Source organism: Pseudopodoces humilis, chromosome 7 (assembly GCF_049639895.1).
Source record: "Pseudopodoces humilis isolate 2021_Gansu_Grassland_sample_001 chromosome 7, ASM4963989v1, whole genome shotgun sequence".
In the NCBI taxonomy this organism is placed as follows: Eukaryota; Metazoa; Chordata; class Aves; order Passeriformes; family Paridae; genus Pseudopodoces; species Pseudopodoces humilis.
The window spans coordinates 31905484-31918771 of NC_142206.1; the positions used below are offsets into that span (position 1 = coordinate 31905484).

Below are 13288 nucleotides of genomic sequence, written 5' to 3' on the forward strand. Positions count from 1 at the left end.
TATTCTAGATTAACAATGACATTTTTTCATTTTTCCCCTTACTTATGATAGCTAGAGCTGTGATTTTATGGATTTAGAAGGTATTGGGTATAGTGCTGCTCAGAAATCTCTACAGCCACAGAAGGGTTGTACATGTGCTGATCACTACAGGAGTCACTTTTCCAAATACCTTGTAGCACTATGTGCTAAGATTTACTTTGAAATTATTAACAAAAACCTTGCTAAAAAACAATCAAGCAACAAAAATACCTTTGCTTTTCCCTCCCCACCTCAGCTGTCTCTGTCATTCATACTGTGCCTCTTGAGACAGGAACAAAGAGATAGGCACCTGTGGATGATTAGTATTTGTTGTTAAGATGTTTGTGTTCCATTTTCAGTCCTTTCGCTACTTTCTGGAATGGCTTCAGGAAAGTTCTGGGAACCTTTCCAAGTTTCAGTTTATCCATCCGTAAAATTAGGATAAGAATTCTGACCTATTTTTCAAGTCAAATTAAATTTCCTTTCTGTTTACAGGCTCTTAGCGCTAGAGATGCAAAATAGGAAAGAATGTTGACTTTTTAAACTTAAATCTTTAAAAACAAAACCCAGCCCAACCCTGCAGTTACGGAACGATAACTGTACCTAAGGCCATGGGGTGAAATGTCCATGTCTTCCCATACATGGAGGATTATGTTTTTACAAATAGGAATTTATATAAAAACAATAATAAGAAGATGAATTATTAGGTAAGTATTCATTATACTTACCTAATAATTTATAGCTCCAGTTTTTCAATAAAAAACATTGCTTTATATTTATTTTATCTGTCAAAATCTAGTAATTTTAGGAGATTGTTTTTGAGTCTGGGTGCATGTTTTGCAGCAGTTGCCTGACAAGGACAGGATTTATAGTATCCAAAGCCATGTCTGGATACACACGTATGTGTAGCCATGGATACCAGCATCCTTAGGATTCACATACAGAGCAGTTTTAGTCCACTCAAACTAGAAAGCTGATTTTTAAGGATAATATTTTCTTAGTGAGAAGATTAATCTATTGTCTGAATATAATGAAGGCAAATTGGGTGAATTGTTTGTTTTACTGTAGTTTAAATTTTTAAATACAGACTGCACTATGGACCTGAGCAATCCAATTTTGCAAAGACCCAGAACAGTCACAGGGTTTTAGGAGATGATTCTTGTTATAAAATTGAAACACAGTGAAAGAGCAGTTGTGTACACATGAAGAATTACTTTGTATTTTATTTCCATGGTTCTATTTCAAAATATAGGAAGCCCCTTCGTGTAACAGAAATGCCTCTGAGTTTTACTGAATTCCCTTTCCTGTTCTTCAGTCTCACTGATGACTTGTTATGATGCTTTCTTAAAATTTGCACCTGCATTAAGAGCTGTTTTTTGGATTTCTTTTTAGACTAAAAATTAAGTATCAGCCCTTCCAAGTTTGCTCCCTCTGCTATGGCACAGACATGTACTCTGTAATAAATCTGTTTCACGTGTTTGCTGTTAAAGAGTTACTTGTTTACCGTATTGCATGGTGAATGTGATCCTGTAATAGATTGGTTTTGTAAATACAAAGTTGGACGTTTATTGAAAAAGAATTAGTGTTGAATGTCCCCAGCAGCAGAACCTCTGCTGTTGCCTTTGTGGGAGGGTGAAATGACAAGTGAAACTATTCATTTCTGCTATCAGGTAAATGAACTGTAACTGTAACCCCTCACAGCTGAGGAATGGTCAGGCAGATAAGTTACTCAGGTTACTGCTTTTGAATAGTGCTTTATACTGCTTTGCAATCAGAAAGAGGAGTAACTATTTTCCTCATTTCCTTAAAAGACCATCAAGGGGGTGCTCATTTTTCCATAAGAAGCTGATTTTTTGTGGATACATTCTACTAACCTTGGGGAATTCAGTGGCTATTGTGAAGATACTTCATGTCCTGTACTGGTGTCCTCTGTATTTCAGTACCTGGACAATATTAGGATACTGGACTATTGGCTTGTTTTGGGCTGTTTATTTTCCCCAAGTCCCTCTTCATTTGTCTCCTTTTCTCACATCTGTCATATTTTCACCGTACCAGAATCTTTAAGGTTCTTAGAATGTTTGAAAATTTAGGTTTGGAAGGCTCTTCCTTGTCTTAAAAATGAAAAAAACAAAACAACAACAAAAAAAAATTAAGCTGAAGTGAAGGATGTCCACTCATTTCCCAGTCTGTGGATTCAGCATCCTTATATGTAATGAATTATGGGTCTGTAAAAGAATTCAAGTTCAGTGGGAAGTAAAGAAGAGAGGACAGATAGGAATAGATGGATGGGGTTGACGGAAGGAGGATGAGAATCGTGTTTTAAAAAAACATGCAGTGTTATTTTATCCAGTCCTCTATCCCTAAAAATTAGGTGATTTTGTGAATTTCTTTGAGCATAAAAAAAATGTAATTTCCTAGTTATAAAAGGATGCTTGAATGCAGTTATGCTTTATAAAAAGCAATCCAAGACTGTACAAATTAAATTTTGAAAGTTGCTTGTGTGTATATTTGTTGAAAGAAAAGTATGAATTTGCTGCTGTTTTATGGTCGCATCAGTACATCTGGAAAAATAAATAAGAATTAATTATAAAGGTGTAGCTATGGTGAATAGGTTCCCTTCTGACACCTGGTGGTTAAAGATGAGAACTGCATGAGGAAATGAAGGAAACAAATGCTGTAATAAAGAGGAATATTGAAAATGAGACCAAGGGTTACCGCGCAGGGAGAAAACATTAAGAAACCCTCACTATTCTGAAATTTAATGAATCAGCACAATTATAAGTTAATGATTTTCTTTATACTACAGGGTGTGGTACATCTCAAGAAAGATAGATTGCATTCAAGTTTTCCAGCTTTTCTTCTCTAATTACTTTTAAATTGTGTTAACATTATTTTGCATGTTTTCACACAGCAAGTTTAATATGTATGGCTTTTTACAAAAATGAGCGTACTGACCAGAAGTGGCTATATAGGTCGTTTAACTTCAAAGCTTCTGCTTTCTACATGAAGTTTTGAGATTATGGCAGAGAAGTTTCCTAAATTGATGTGTAAAGTTTGAGGAGTAACCCATCCACTTGAAATGTGAGTTATGGAGATTTCTGTGGGAAAAGTTTTCATGTAACATTTTATTTAAAGTTATTTAAGTAGGTAAGTTGTTTTATTACCAAAAAAGAAAAGGTAATTCTTGCATAGCACAGTTGTGAACACAATAGAATAATACTGAATAATATTTGAATGTGTATAATTGCTTTTTGTAACAGTTTTGAAGAATGAAAATTTCCCTTTGAAATACCATGACCTACCCTATCTAGTTTTTCTGGCTTGAATTTTCAGGTCACCAGATTGACCAGTGACTGCTTACATCTTTTCTTTTAGAAATCTTGAGGAGTGCAGCACACTCAGTATTATAAGATTTTCATAGGCATGTATTTATTGAGTATATTTGTAAACATTGTTGTTGCTTTGTGTTCAGACAAGTCCTGTGTGATGATAAAACTGACCATAAATTAGACATTTTGGTTATGTAGGTTGTCCAAAACAACCAGATTTTATTTCATGTTCAGTTTTCTATGCATTGGGAAAAGCATGCATGCGTTAGTGTATATTTTCTTTGGAAAATAGTAAAGCATGCTTTATACTTTACTAATCATCAGGAATATTTTTTTGGTTTGATGTTTTATTTCTGCCACCTGGTGGCATATTTTGTCTGTCACATATGTCAGCAGTATCAGTCACTGCTATTGCACAGTCTAAAACTTTCTTTTTTAAATGCATGTTTTGGAAATGAAAAGCAAAATGAAGAATTCTTGAAAGTGTTCCCACCTCAAACTTCTGATTTGAAATCAGATTGTATGGAATTAATCTCTCAGAAAAGTCTAAGCTTTCTGATCTGCTTTGGTCCCCTTTCCTTACCACACAATATGAAAATACAGTAATGAGTGAGAATGATTGTTATTTCCAATTGCAAGTCTTGAGGAATGAATAATATAAGCATATGATATTCTGTGTATATATCAAGCAGAGAGAGCTTTATAGAAGTATTTCCAAGTGTATTGGGTTTGCATGGCCTGTTTTTGGTAGTGGACGTTACTACAGAGGTAGCTTTGTTTTCATAGTGTTAGTGCATGTGGCCCATGGTAATCCCAGGAACATCCAAGGGATATTTTTACTTGATAGAAATTTGTTTAAGTACTTGCTGTCTGATTTGATAGGCAGTGCTAGTGTTTAGCAACACTTCAGAAATTAGGCAGTTCACAAGCAGCTGATAATTTTTTGCAGGACAGAAAAATATAAGGGTGAGCTGAAAATACTGAGTTACATATTTTTAGTAATGAATGAAAAGCAGGGGGTGTGCAAGAATCCCTGCTAGAATATGTAGCTAATGAGTGTAAAATGCAAATTCCCTGAGTGAAGCTTAAATACAATCTCACTTATGCTTTTGTCTCTAGCTCACCTAAAGCTTTACAAGGAGGGGCCACCAGGTGGGTGGAACATTGTAATGTTGTCTGTCTGTGTCTAGTCTTTGGTCTCTCTTGTTACCATAAAGGTAGTATTTATCTTTCCTTGATGGAATAGTAGGGGTAAAGGCTGAGTCTGCTCCATCAACCACTGTTTAGAACTAAAAATTTGGTAAGACTACAGAAGTTCTGTAATAGATCTGGAACTGTTTTCAGAATTCTAGCTTACAGTTCTTCAGTTTCAATGGCTGCCATCCCACTAAATGAGGAAATGAGTGGAATTTAGGAGAATTTCTTCTTAGTCTCACATTAGTCATGTTATAATCTGGCAGTAGTTTTTTTTTTCTAAAGTCTTTGGAGCAAAGACAATAGTGAAAATTAAAGTGATGATAGTTCTTAATACTAGAATTATGGAAAACTATCTGGACACACTGATCCTTATTCAAAACAAGAGCACATGTAAGGCTGACAAAGAAATACAGTAAAACCCCATTAACAACTATATGAGGGTTAATTAAATACTAACTGATAATGTCATCGGTAACAATAGAATCATAGAATATTAAGGGATTGCAATGGACCTTAAAGATCATCTAGTACAAGCATTCCTGCCATGGGCAGGGATGCCTCCCAGTAATGAGTCAGTAGGGATGTCTTTTGAAGGAAAAGGAGGTTTAATTGTCCTTTAAGAAAGGGAATTAACTATGTTAACCTGATTTTTGGAAGTTTATTTCACTTATAGCCCCTGCTGTGTCTGTCTGTTTTCTTGCTCAGTTTTGTACCCACCAAGAGCAGGACATGCAGAGTGTTGGCCGGTTTTGGATTTTAAATAAAGCTTAAAATAGATGTTTTGAACAAATGCTCTTGACTCAGGAGCTCCTTTAAAGCAGTTCTTTTAAATTATCAAAATCTAGGTTCATAGAATAGTTTGGATTGGAAGAGACCTTAAAAGATCATCTAGTCCCAGCTTCTCTGTCAGGGCCAAGGGCTTCCCACTTGACCAGGTAGCTCAATGTCTCATTCAGTCTGGCCTTGAACACTGCCAGGGGTGGGCAGTTATTGTCAAAATGTGTAATAATTACATGAAGCAGAATTTGAACTCAGTTAATACTGATAGTATTCTTCTTTTTTCTGCAATAACTTTTCACTTCTGCAATTGTTTGCTGAAATAACTGATAAAACTGACTAAGGCATGTTTCAAAGCATTTATATTTTTCTGTGTATGTTTGTTCATTAGGTAATATGTTGTCATGCTTTCATAGAATTAAGGAGTAGAAAACTGCAGACTTAAAACTTTGTAAGGATTAAGATTTTTTTTTCCTTGATCCTTTTTTGTAATTAAGTTAGGAATACTAGACATTTGTGAGGATTCAGTGTGATAAGATTTAAAAACAAGACTTATGACCAGGATAAACTCTTCTTACATTATGTCACTGAATAACTACTCCTTAATTCTACCACAAAACACCATTTAGATGATGATGTGAGTAGACATCATATTAAAAGAAATAAATCCAAAGTACTTTGACTTAGACAAAGTACAAAATCCTGTTCCCTTTGAAGTTTTATGACAGTCCAGTCATGTTTGTCACAGTTGCATGGATGCTTCTTAGGAAATAAGATGGTGTTAAGACAATTTTGCATTAATCAAAGCAGCTTGTATTGGAACTTGTTAGAATTTCCCTGCACATGCCATTAGTGATCTTAGGTTAGGAAAGTTACATTGTCTGTATAGACAGCCATTAAGTGGACTTCTGGGCAGTCTGATCTGTGATACCTTTTTCCCTCACAATTCAATTGCAAGCATTTCTTATTTCCCTCATGTCCTAGTTTCATCCAGGACTCTAACGTTTTTTGGTACCACCTTACATTGTTTTTAGGGGTGGAGAGAAAGGGGCTCTGGCTTCCAGTCAAAAAAGCATGGCAGGAGAGGTCATCGTCACAGTGTCCAGGGTGAACATTTTTACATGTGAATCACCTTCTGTCTTGTATACTTTTGTTATTAATATTGTTGCCATTTCTGTTCATTTTCTTATCTCATTGCTGTTTCCAGTAAACTGTTCATATCTCAGCCTGTGATCTTCATTTTTTGATGTCTGAGATTCTCAACTCCATTAGCAGGAAGTGAGAGGGAAAGGAGGAACAAGACAGCAATGTGTCATTTGGGAGAGTCTTGATGAGGGGCACCAAACTGGGGAATACCATTCCTAAATCTCACTCAAAGTGGGCTCTTCCTCACAGGACTCTGGTGGAGTTTTTAGAAATGTTTAGGTACTTACTGTTAGAGGCCACTCATGTTATTTCCTGCCTGCTGGGAAACCAGGCAAGTTGGAAAATTTGATTTGCCTGTCTCATAAAAATCTCATGTTTTTTCCCTTCATCCTAATGAAACAAGCAGGTAAACAACATCATAGACTTGTTCATGGAAGAGAAAAAGAAAATCCTACCACTCATCTCTTCCTATGCAACTTCTTGAACACAGTTAACAATACTGATCATACAGATACGTGGTTCAGATATTGATCATCTGGATTTGTAACTGAAAGGATTAGAGGTGTACTTATATGGGAATTCAGTGTATTTTAAAGAAACCAGCTGAAACTAAAGCACCCATTCAATACACTTAGCATTTAAGTATTGCAACTCAGCTTTCTCTGTAGAAGCCATAGTCCCAAATGGGTTCACAGAAATTATGAGTATGCTGCCTGGAGACTATGTTTATCCTAAAAGGTCAGGAAAAATAATAAAGCTGAGCAGTCGGGGCAGTAAATATTGATGGATTTGTTCATACTCAGATAACAAAAGCCTATGAATACTAGAATATTCTGCTGTTTCAGATATTTGGTTTTTATGGTTATTAAGGGTATGTTCAAGCAGTCCTGTGTTGTACATTTCTTGTAAGATTTGCTTTCACGTCCAAAATTTTAGAAAACACACTGCTTTAAAAATTAGCCTGATATATTGAATATCTCTTCCTTTGTTTCAATTTATTTTGTGTTTAAATTTAAAACTCATGAAGTACAGTAACTATTGAAAAGATTGTAGTTTTTGTATAACCTAATCAGGATAAGCAGCTTTTCTGCACTGCATTACTTTTTTTACCCATATGTAAGTTTTTGTATCTGTCAACTTTCTCAGTTTCAGGTACTTTTTAGTTTAAAAATTGCTATTCAAGAGAACAGGAATAAAACTTTCTAATGTCATAGCTATATACCCCTAGTGTTCCCTGTGTGTTTATGCAGTTTTTGCTCTAGCAGATGTTGATGTCCAAAAGGTTGCAGGCATTTGTCCACTGTTTCATGATGTGTGATACTCTGTTGTTTCACACAGTAGATGTTTGTGATTCTATAATAAATTCCATGTCTGATGCCATACAGCATTTTAAGCTCTTTGTTCACATCGTGTCCATCTTCCTTATTCACCCATTTTTAATTGTTTGGGGTTGCTGTTTCAGCTTTTCCATTGTGCTTCAGCAATAACTCTTTTATCTGTTTGCATACTATGTTTGATGAAATTACAGGACACAGAGTTACTTCCTCCTTGCACTTGGTAGTTAGTTAAAACAGTTTTATTTCCTTCTTGCAGCCCATTACTTGGGTAGCTATTCATTTCAGGCTTCTTTAACTGGAGTATTTCAAATGTTGTAGTACCTAATGATAAAGAAAATAATATATTTTCCTGATGGACTGCTATTGTTTTAGTCAATGTTACCTTTATATGATCCATACTGACAACATACTTTAAAATCATGAAGCAGACTGATACCAGACGTGACAATTAGGGAAAGAAGGTTATCCTGTTTGCACTGGTTCTGTCTTTGCAATGTTCATGATAAAGTAATTTTTAAAAATCAGATAAAATACTATTTAGAATTACTTTTTCCTGCAGACCCAAGTATAGCATGACTAGAAGTTACGATGCTTTCTAATATTGACTGTATCAATGTGTGGCAAAACAGGATCATAACAATTAAGTAGCTCATCACTTCAAAAATTGTTTTGTTTTTTCCCAAGCACCTTATAAGAAACAAGGAGATGTGAAATATATACATTACTATCAAAAAACATTCAGCAAGCTATTTATTAGGAAAAAGTTAAGACAAAAAACTGTATTAAAATAAAAATTTATATTAAAAACTAATAAGATAACAATATTCATACCTAGAATAAAACAATAGCATTGAACTGGAGAAGTAAGACTTGAGAATTTGCAGCTGATACAAAGTTAGTATAAGTGGGGAAGACCTGAATGCAAGTTAGCATTCTCTCATCAGAATATTATCTGCTAGCTATGGCAAAACATGACAGTAAATGTAAATTTAAGTTTCACAGTAAGTAGATTTTTTTTTTTTACATTGAATAGTTGATTTATTTTTCGAACAACAACATAGAAAAAGGAAATTCTGCGTTGTCATGCCACTGTGTATCTTTAGTCTTCACTGAGGCCTCTATACAGCTTCCTGTGTACTTTGCCAACTTTCAGATTACTTTCAAAAAACGTTTTAGTGAAACATTTTACAATGACATGGTATTGTGTTGCGAACTACCAACAAATGTAACAAATACTTGTTTAAAGCTTCTTAATGTATTTCTGCTTTATCTCACTATCTTAGAAAAAATATTCACTTTTATGAAAGTTTGCTTTAGCTTCAGTGTGTTATGATTATTCATTGCAGGTAGCATCAGGTTGTAAAAGTAAAGAATATCCCCAAGTGGACAACACCTTACATTATCTATTAATTTTTTCTTGGGATGGCATACTCTCCAAACAAAGGAAAAATTAGTAAATTAGAAGTAGTAAAATGAAAACTGAGACTCCAAGCTGTTTGGAGTGGAATCTGTGCAATGTGGTTGTTTACTTTTTTGCTTAAATGCCCTTTGTAAAGGAGTGACATTTTAAATTATTTTCTCAGCGACAAAGTCCTAATTTGCATGTGGTCATTTTTAAGGATAGGAGCACTTAGCACTAGCAATCTGAGTTTTATCTAACTTGTCTCAAAAGTCCTTAAGAGTAATATCTGCTTAAGGGGAAGCTAAATTTATGCCTTACAGCCACTGTCTTCTTGCAGGCAGATTGGAGACCAGACAAGTATAACAGGATATTTGTACAATCGGCCTTCTGTTATCCATCTTAATAAAAGAATATAAAGCTTCAGAAAATTAACATTTAGTTGTTTGAGCGTGTCCAGGGCAACCAGGCTGATGAAGGATCTGGAATGTAAATCCTGTGAGAAGCAGCCAGTGAAACTGGGGTTGTTTAGTCTGGGGGAAAAGAAGGCTCAGGGGTGACCTTATTGCTCATTACCTGAAAGAAGGTAGTGGCTGGAATTGGTTTCTTGTCCAGTCAGCTAGTGATAGGATGACGTAAAATGGCCTCGAGTTGCACTAGGGGAGGTTCAGTTTGGGTATTAAGAAAGAGTGGTTAAGCATTGAAGCAGCTCACCATCCATGGAAGTAATCAAAAAATAACTAGATGTGGCACTTCTTGATATGGCTTAATGGTCATGGAGATACTTGGTTGAAGATTGGACTTGATCTTGGAGATCTTTTCCAAACTTAATGATTCTTGACTTTACGAAAATGCAACCCCCCTGACATTGCACGAACTAGGTAGAGTCACCTTATGACACAAGGATCAGCTTGGACCTGTAATGTAGGGTGTAAAAATTAGGGAGCCAGGTGGTACATGGTATCAGGATCAGTGTGAGCACACAGTGAAACACAGAAAGGCCTGGCTAAACATCAGGAAAGGATTTCTCACTGTGAAGGTGACTGAGAAACTAGCACAGGTTGCCCAGAGAGGATGAGGAGGATGGAGATTCCTGGAAGAATTTGAAAGCCCTTTGGACATGGTCCTGGGCAACCAGCTCTGGGAGAGTTGAGAGTGTGCAGCAGATGGCCTCCAGAGGTCCCTTCCAGCCTCAGCCATTCTGTGGTTTGTGATTAGAAGCTTTTTTCTGTGTCAATCTGGAAGGTCCTTAAGGTATGGCAGCACCAGGGAGTGGGGGTCCTGCAGTTCATCTGCAGCTTTGAGTCTGGGCTGGGTCTGAGAGCTGCCCTCAGGTGTTCCTCTGTCTTAGCTAACAAGGCTGAATGAGTTACAGTGATTATGTGGGAATCGGGCTAGCTACACAGAGCCATTTCAGATTTCTTAAACTCTGGCATTGTTAATTTTTAACCTAGACAAATCAGTCAGTGATACGTTCGTATTTCTGGATTTTATGTGTAGTCTAAGTGAATTTTTTTTTTTTTTAGTTAAATGGAATTGAAGAATTCAGTAGTTTATGAAGCCCAAGTTATATTTTGTTCCCGGTATAGTTCCTTCTGTTAAAATGTCATTATTATTTACTTTGCTGGTTTGATTTTTACCATTCTAAGCACCTTCCCAACACCACTGCATAATTAAACTTAATTATTCTGTTGCCAGTATGTTAAGGAATTGATTTTTGGAATTACATGAGTGCAATTATTTTTTCTAGTCAAATTCTTCAGCATTTTAATGATTCTGATTGCCATCTCTGTATAGGGATTATTTTCTTAAAATGTTAACTGTGTACAATTATACTAAATTAAGGTGACCTCACAAAACAGAAAAGGAATGGACATGAGTTACTTTATATCATGCAAGACAATACGATTGTGATGTGATTTTCATTATATCATCTTGTCCAGAAAGAATAAACATCTGCTTGAGAATTTAAGTACATCGCTGGATGTCAGCCTCTATCCAATAGATAGTTTCTTCTAGTTAAAAAAAAAATATAATGGTAGAAAGAACCAAAAGAAGCTTATTCTGTTGAATGACAGTTTATGTCATCATAGACAATCTATTAAATCTGTTACAACATATCAGTTTATGATGCACTTGCTTTTATGCAGTAGCAGTGTTTTAAGAAATTTTGATTGTTAATTCTTATAACTTAGTACTTTCTAAGCATATTTTTAAGGTATAAGTAAACAGTAAAGAATTGCTACCCTCTATCTTACTTCTGCTTTAGAACAAAGCTAAAAACAATCTCTAGAACTTGGTTCAGAGCTTTCAGCTAGAAGCAATACAAAACATGTGCCAACAATGACATATATTTAATTGTTAAAATTTTTTTAAAATTCATATGCTGTGTTAGATTTCATTAATGGGGATTCTTCCATCATTCTCTAATTGCACAAACATTTGTGCCAAGATCAAAAAATAAGCAGCAGAGGGCTGGGAAGGGGTAGACACAGTGAAAAATCTGCTTCTGGTGCTAGTGCAGGTCTATGTCAGCATAGGTGAATTATGTCTCTCACCCAAATCTGAAAGAATTTTAATCATTGGGTAATCCCACATAGAAAGTAGATCTTTTGTTAAGATAGATTTGTATCCTTCTGTTAGCAAAACTAAGAACTGATTGTTGGGAGCATTTTCAAAGCCTGTTATTTGCTTCAGCTATCATATGACTTCAAGAGCTAACCTTTAAGTCGGGACATTCATAAGGTTCATGCACTGCAAGCTGACTGCTTAAGGGGCTGAGTTGCAAGGAGGGTCACAACTTTTTCTGGGGACTTGAGGCAACTATTTTAAGTCCTGTTTCAATGAATGGATATGCAAAATCTGTATCCAGAGGGAATATCAACGAGTCCAGTCAAAGGAATTAACAGCAGAAAATCTAAAAGTTTGTAGACCTGACCAGCTGTGATTCCAGCAGAGAAGTTGGGCAATTTTCCTATGCCGGAAACCGCTAAGTAGAGGGCAAGAAGTTTAGATAGATACTATAACTAACTGGAATCACCAAGGTTTATATTTTATGCTTTGTAAAATACTGATCCCTTTTCCTTTTGATTTTATATGTCAATTCAGCCAATTGAATAGAACTTCACCTGTGTTTGGGAAAAACAGCTTTATATTAAAAGCTTCCATGCCCTGTGGATTTCAGGGCGCTGATCCAGTTACCTTGTCCTTCCTCTTTCTGTCATGCGCTCTGAAAAGAAAAAGGAAAACAAATTTAAAAAGAGCAGCTAAGCACTGGAATATTTTACTGATCTGGAACTTTGGTCCATTCTTTGATACTTTGATACTATTTTGCTAGTTCTTCTGTTGAATGGATCATACGAACTCCTTACTCTTAGAGACAATTGACAGTAAAATTTAAATTCTTCAGGCTATTTCCAAACCTTGTTTAAATCAGGATTTAGTTGAGGAGGCAGAAGCCAAACCAGGAAACTGGAAACACACTTTTGGATGAATTTTGATTTGAAAGCAGATAGAAGTGGGACATTGATCATCTAAGAACAAGCTCCAGTCGCTTGTTTAGGAGGGCTGTAACTTCAGCCTAACAATAGACCTCTTAAGGTCTCTTAAAACCTTACACGAGTGTTTTGAAGGGGTTTCTCTTTCTTCATCTGGCCAAGTGCAGTCATGGTACAGATTGAAGGGAATCATAGCATTAGTGGTCCTAGAGTTGTTTTTGGTAAATCTATGCCATCGCTAAACCTGTGTGATCAATGCCTGGCCTCATTTTTTTCACTGCCAATTTAAATTTCTCTGGCTTTCAGTTTCATGCTCTCAGCCTTTGGATTTTGTTACATTCTCGCTGATTGGCAGAGCTATCCTGTATCTCATTCAGAGTATTCTGTACTTAAACTCTGTAATTAATCTTTGTATGATAGAATTAAGAGAGAGAATTCTTTCTATCTTGCTGTTTGGTACTTTCTGAGATCTTAATTTGTATTTGTAGGTGCTATTTTAACCAATTAGACTGTGTGTAGTGATTGTATGTTTGAAGTTCCATTTATATCACTATATTTGATGCATGTTGTTTTAGAATTCAGGTGAGG

At 35.7% G+C, this 13288-nt stretch overlaps 1 protein-coding gene across 3 annotated transcripts in view; it reads left to right on the plus strand.

Annotated features, from left to right (window-relative positions):
- FMN1 (formin 1) overlaps positions 1 to 13288 on the plus strand; it is a 183540-nt gene that overhangs the window by 57237 nt on the left and 113015 nt on the right. The window lies entirely within an intron of this gene.